The following is a 5971-nucleotide window of genomic DNA, read 5'->3' as shown; positions in this document are numbered from 1 at the left end:
TACGCGGCTAGGCCAGACACGTTTCAGCCTTATAAAGGGTGCAGTGTCAGTAGATGGAGATGGTAAACGTAGCTCTGGCGTTGATGACCTCGCTCGCGATGAACCACCATCCCAGGTGCTTGCTTTAACTTCGCGGTGTCATATGTGGTTGCATGTTGCATATGGTGTCTAGCTTGTATTCGAAAGGCCGAAGTCGGTCTTTATTAAGATAAGAAAAGATATTTTTTACATGAACCACCATCCCGGGAGCACCAGAAGACAAATATCTAGTCAGGGCACTGGTCGAGCCAGTGACAAGCTCAGCGCAGACAGGCATCACCTGGAAGCCAACTAAAAAGCCACGATGGTGGCGAAGCAGCCCGCCTCCCACCAGGCTCTCAGGTCCTCGATGATCATGCTCACCACTCCAGCCGGATGTCTAGCTTGTATTGCTTCCAATTTGGTTAAATTGCATCTACTTAGCTTACACATTATACCTTTGAATATGACATGCCTTCCTGTTTTTGGTACATACTAGTACATTTGTCTATTAACCATGTTCTTACATCAAACTAATGTGTGTATCCCTCATCAATCACTTATGATGAGACAGGCACCCCCGTGGGTTACTTTGAGAAAAGATCCTCTTTTGTAGAATGCAGTGTCAGCCTCCCCACATGATTCTCAAGAAACATCAAGGCTAGATGAAGATAGTGAACGTAGCTCCGTAGTTGATGACTGCATTTCCCCTACACCAGCATCGCAGGTGCTTTCTCTAACTTGGCAGCGTGATATGTGGTGGCATGTTGCATATGGTGTCTAGACTGTAATTCTTCCAAACTGGTTAAATTGCATGTGATATTCTGCTTAGTTTATACATTATACCTGTTAATGGGACATGCCTTCCTGTTTTTAGTACATAGTACATCTTTCTATTAAGCATGTCCTTACATAAAACTTTTTTTTTGTATCCCACATGAATCAATATGACGAGACACCTTTAGTATATGCAGTGTGATATTAGTTGCATCTTTCATATGATTTATAGCATGCGCTGCTTCTAATTTGTTGAAACACCATTTATGATGGGACTCTTTTAACTTGGCAGAGTCATATTGGTTTCATCTTTCATGTGGTGTCTAGCTTGCATTGCTTCTTATTTGTTGAAATGGCTTCTGCTTAGTTTACACAAACAGTTGTGAATATGCCATGCCATCCTGTTTTTCGTACATATTCCATCCTGGTATCATGTGTTTACCTTACATCAAAGTAGTGATTGTCAGTACCATGCACGAATGAGTTCTAAAGAGTGAATTTTATTGCTTTTTCTTGTCAGTTTTACTTGACAATTCAAAATCAATAAAGCGGAAGGAAAGTAGCAAGGCGGCGGATATTGGCGCTCCTTCCAAATGGAGGGCCTCTACATATTCTACTCCGCCACCCCCAAGAAGATTTGCAAGACAACACATGCATCGACACTCAACGTAGTTGTCTTGATGATGAGCACGTCTCCCCTAGTGCACCATCACAGGTGCTCCCTCTAACTTGGCATTGTTATATGTGGTTGCATGTTATGTATGACGTCTAGCTTGTATTGCTTCTAATTTTGTTGAATTCCATCTGCTTACTTTACACATTATACTTGTGAATAAGACACGTGTTCCTGTTTCTAGAACATACAATATATGTCTATCACGCCATGTTCTTACATCAAAGTACTACTGTTGTGTAACCTGCAACAATCACTTATCATAAGACACGTTTGACTTGGGAGTGTGATATAGGTTACATCTCGCATTCTTTTCTAGCTTGTACTACTTCTAATTTGTTGAAATGGCACTTATGACGAGACAGTTTTAACTTGGTAGAGTGATGTTCGTTGCATCTTTCATATGGTGTCTAGCTTACAATGCTTCTAATTTGTTGAAATGACTTCTCCTTAGTTTACACGTCATAAGCTGTGAATATGCAATGGCACTAATCACGAGAGACCTCTAACTTGGTAGTGTGATGTTGTTTGCATCTTACATATGATTTATTTCTTGTACTACTTCACATTTGTTTAAACGCCATTTATGACGAGACACTGTTAACTTGGCAGAGCGATATTTGTAGCATCTTTCTACAACATGAAACCCCTTATAGCAACGCTTGTATCCGTATCTACAAGTTCACATATGCATTGTTAGTACCTTTACCAACAGTTTGGGATGCGTTGCCTTATCCAGTGTTGCTAGAGCATAATGCAACGCTTATACCATCGTTGGTAAATTGAACCGTTGCAAGAACGCAACACATAAAACATAATCATGCAACGCTTATATATGTTGGTGCTTAATGCACAGGAATCAAAATCCCGTTGCTTGGCAACAAACAAGATGCAACGCTTCAAGCGTTGGTACATATATAATGTGAATAATATTATTTTTCATATTTATTTATTGCCGGCAATTAAATTAATGCTCCACGTAATGTTGACAATTATGTATTTCAAGTGAAGAAAAGACAAGAGAATATACTCACAGGAGGAAGAAATTGTATATCAAATAAAATTGTTGGATTAGAATACTGGATATTACAGGAGGAACATCACCCAAATGTGATGCATAATCTAAATATTCTCTTGACAATGAAACTTAAACTGAAAGCATCCATCAACATCCCTATAACTTAACTAAAACTTAACATCATCCAATAGCTTAACTAATATTGAAAGCATCCATCATCATCTTCATCATGAATAGTAACATCATCATCATCATCATCATTGCACTAGACTTTCCGTGCACCCTTATAATCAGGTTTTCTTTTGAATCTACAAACATAAAAACAAAATGAACCGTTAACACATATGGCATTGATATGATGCAAGTAGTGATAGCGGCAGGATATTAGTCACGTACAAATATTACTGCAACTATAACAATGAAATATGCATATCTGTCGTCTTTCATGTCTAATAGTAGCTTTCAAGTCCCTGTTGTCAAGTGGCTTGCATACCTTTAGAAGAACCACCAAGGTTCAAACTCATCTAGCATGCATGTAGCTTATTTCTTCATTGTCGAACTTCCCTTTTGTTGATCAGACTGTGCAGCACTTAAAAAATGATTAGTGAGAGGTGGTAAGGAAGATTTCAAAGTCATGGGATCTGGTGAAAGAGATTCAATATGATGTAAATACAACCAAAGCTCCATTTACTGTAGCACTGTAGTGTTGAATAGGCCATGACCATAAATACAAGTCTGGAAGTTGGCCACTGCCTTCACACAATTTAGTCAATTATAGCTATATAAACTTATCAAACTACATTTAAACAGAAGGATACTTACATATTTTTGTGCCACATAATATATATAGTGGACAATGGTGTTGAATGCATAATTTTAATTCAAGAAAACGCAATCAACAAACACATGTTAGAGAAGCAAAAGTTGTGGTCTGAAGTTGCAGATTTGTAATATGGGCCATTGCTCAATCACATGTCAGCATCAATATACCTGAAAATTTATGGTACCACGGAATGATAGTGGAGGCATGCAGCCCTTCAGTCAACTGTGTTTTGCAGCTATAAGCAAACTTTCTAATAGTATATAATCAAGTGAGAGGAGAGTTAGACCAACTTCCTATTACGTGTAAATCAATAAGTTATGTATGATTTATTCCTCGGCAGCATATGGAAACTTACTTTTCCCATACATAGTTTCACAAATCCACCATATATACTGCGGCATGCACTTCCAAACCCCTGCCTACATTATGAAATTTGTCGGCCTGAGAAAAGTATAAGTAAAGAGAAGACATAAGTTCGCTAGCTTATTATTTAGTAAAATGAAGTAATATTGTTTGCTATATCATTAAGAAAACACCACAAACAGTGTGTTGCTGCATGATGTATCAGTACAGAGTGCAGACCTTGCTACTGAAGAAAGTTCTCCATAATCTTCATTCACATTCATCAGCTTTACGAGGGTGAAAACTGCAAACAGTATCCAAATTAGCAATGTGTGTTGTCTGTTGTGATATTTGTATGAAAACAAGAGCATTCTTAGCATGTTTATGAGCAAATAATAGTAGTAGCGGACAATCATTGTGTGCTGGACAGCTCTATCAAACTTCAAGATATGAATAAATAATCAATCTTCCTAGAAAGCAAGCATGCTGAGAGAAGTGTTATCAATCAGGGCAAAACAAGACTCAGAATTTCCTTCAACAAAAGTTGTTTATGATACGAAAATTGAACCAATAAACCATGTACAAATATTCTTTATTCAGAGGAATATAAATGTTGGTCCTTTTATTGCATTGAAAACTAAAGTAGCAGCATACATGAATCATCTATCACAAGTATATCAGTATCATAACTACCAAAGCTTCTTCCAAAATGGATACAACATTAAGAAGATGGTGTGAACCATTAAATTTTATAAGCACAGTAGGCCGGAATGTGCACTGCTTGTGCAATTCAATGATATTTACCCAATGTATGATGAACTTCTCACCGGAGTACCTACAATGCTTGGAATCCAGCTAGTAGCAGGTGAACAAAATTCAATGGACACCATGGGCTTCCAACATTATTCCATTGGACTGCACAGGAAAAAAGATTCTCAATATTAAATCTGGCCAGGGGGACAGGGCACTGAACAACACACTTGGTGCCGAGAAAAAAAAGATTATAAGGTATGCCGATTCAGGTGACCATCCATGGCAATTAAACTTATGTGTTGTATTGGTGCATTGTCTATTTGAAATTTCAATGGCCACGACATATTTTCCGACAATGACAACCTTTGATCTCTAACATAACATGTCCACTTTATCCAGGATACTACAACTAAGCAATGTATGGACACAGAATATTACGACAATCATGTATGAGTCTCTGGTTTTAAGTCATATACCTAATGGATGAAGAACAAAAGGTACTAAGCATAAGCTTAAGTAACTTATTGGCTCGCCTGCCAAACAAACATATAGAAGCTTACCTCCATGAGACCTTGACCATGAACTTAGGTGCAGAAACAACTACAGAATTTTCTTAAGCCAAACAGATCTTCTCAGCTCTCAAGAGTCAAGACCATCATGTAGGAACACCGGATACACAAATCAAAATCTTTGGCCGGCACCTTCACTGCGTACCTGGGGATCAAACATTTGTTCCTGCCGTTCATGGGCTTGTGGTAAAAAAATCTCAAACTTGGCGGGCAGGCTTGAGCAGATTCATGGCCGTACCTTGGATTCGCCAATGGTCACAGGGAAGGGGTGACGAGGGGCGGCGTACCGGGATGCAGAGTCACAGGGGAGAGATGTTGGCGGCGCGTCGAGATGGAGGAGAGGACCACATGCAGGGGAGTGGTGACGAGAGGCGGCGCACCGGGCTGCAGGGTCACACGGGAGTGGTACTGGCGGCCGCCAGGATGGAGGAGCGCGGTTGAGTGAAGAGCGGCGGCGCGCCATGATGCGGGTTGGTCGCAACTGCGAGGGGCGGCGGCCGGCGTGGATCCTAAGGAATAGGGGAGGGTGGGGAGAGAACGACCTAGATTATTTGTGAAAGCCAATTTGGGCTGGGCTATTACAAGAAAGAGGCTGGGTAGTGCGATGGGCTTTACTTGTATTACAATAGGGTCACGAGGTACAACTCTACAACGCATAAAGGTGCAATGCTTATATGCGTATCTGTGGTAAATTTTGCAACATACAGTTAAAACGTTGTAGAATATGTGTTGCTTTATGGAGGGTATCCTTGTAGTTATCTACCTTCCATTGCATTGTTTCTAATTTAGTGAAATGTCTTCTGCTTAGTTTACACATCATAGTTCTGGTTATCTCATGCCGTCCTGTTTTTCGTACATATTACATCCTCCTATCATGTGGTTGTCTAACATCGAAGTTCAGTTTATCTGTATCACGCATCAATTTGTTCTGAAGAACTAAATTGTTATTCGTTTTTCTTGTTGGCTTGACTTAACATGGCACAGAGAAAGAGGAAGGG

General features: G+C 39.7%; 1 long non-coding RNA gene across 2 annotated transcripts; it reads right to left on the bottom strand.

Annotated features, from left to right (window-relative positions):
- Nucleotides 1–2498: 2498 nt before the first annotated feature.
- Nucleotides 2499–5537, bottom strand: LOC123049435 (uncharacterized). Of its 2 annotated transcripts, none has more exons than XR_006423586.1 (6): nucleotides 5212–5537; nucleotides 4965–5118; nucleotides 4456–4566; nucleotides 3892–3955; nucleotides 2980–3750; nucleotides 2499–2794 (listed from the first exon to the last, which is right to left on the bottom strand). It is a non-coding gene; the product is annotated as an uncharacterized lncRNA (long non-coding RNA). The 2 variants fall into 2 exon arrangements; XR_006423585.1 differs by having other exon boundaries at nucleotides 4479–4566.
- Nucleotides 5538–5971: the final 434 nt, after the last annotated feature.

Source organism: Triticum aestivum, chromosome 2D (genome assembly GCF_018294505.1).
Source record: "Triticum aestivum cultivar Chinese Spring chromosome 2D, IWGSC CS RefSeq v2.1, whole genome shotgun sequence".
Lineage (NCBI taxonomy): Eukaryota > Viridiplantae > Streptophyta > Magnoliopsida > Poales > Poaceae > Triticum > Triticum aestivum.
The sequence above is the reverse complement of the archived record's forward strand: the minus strand, read 5'-3'. Positions and strand labels throughout refer to the sequence as shown.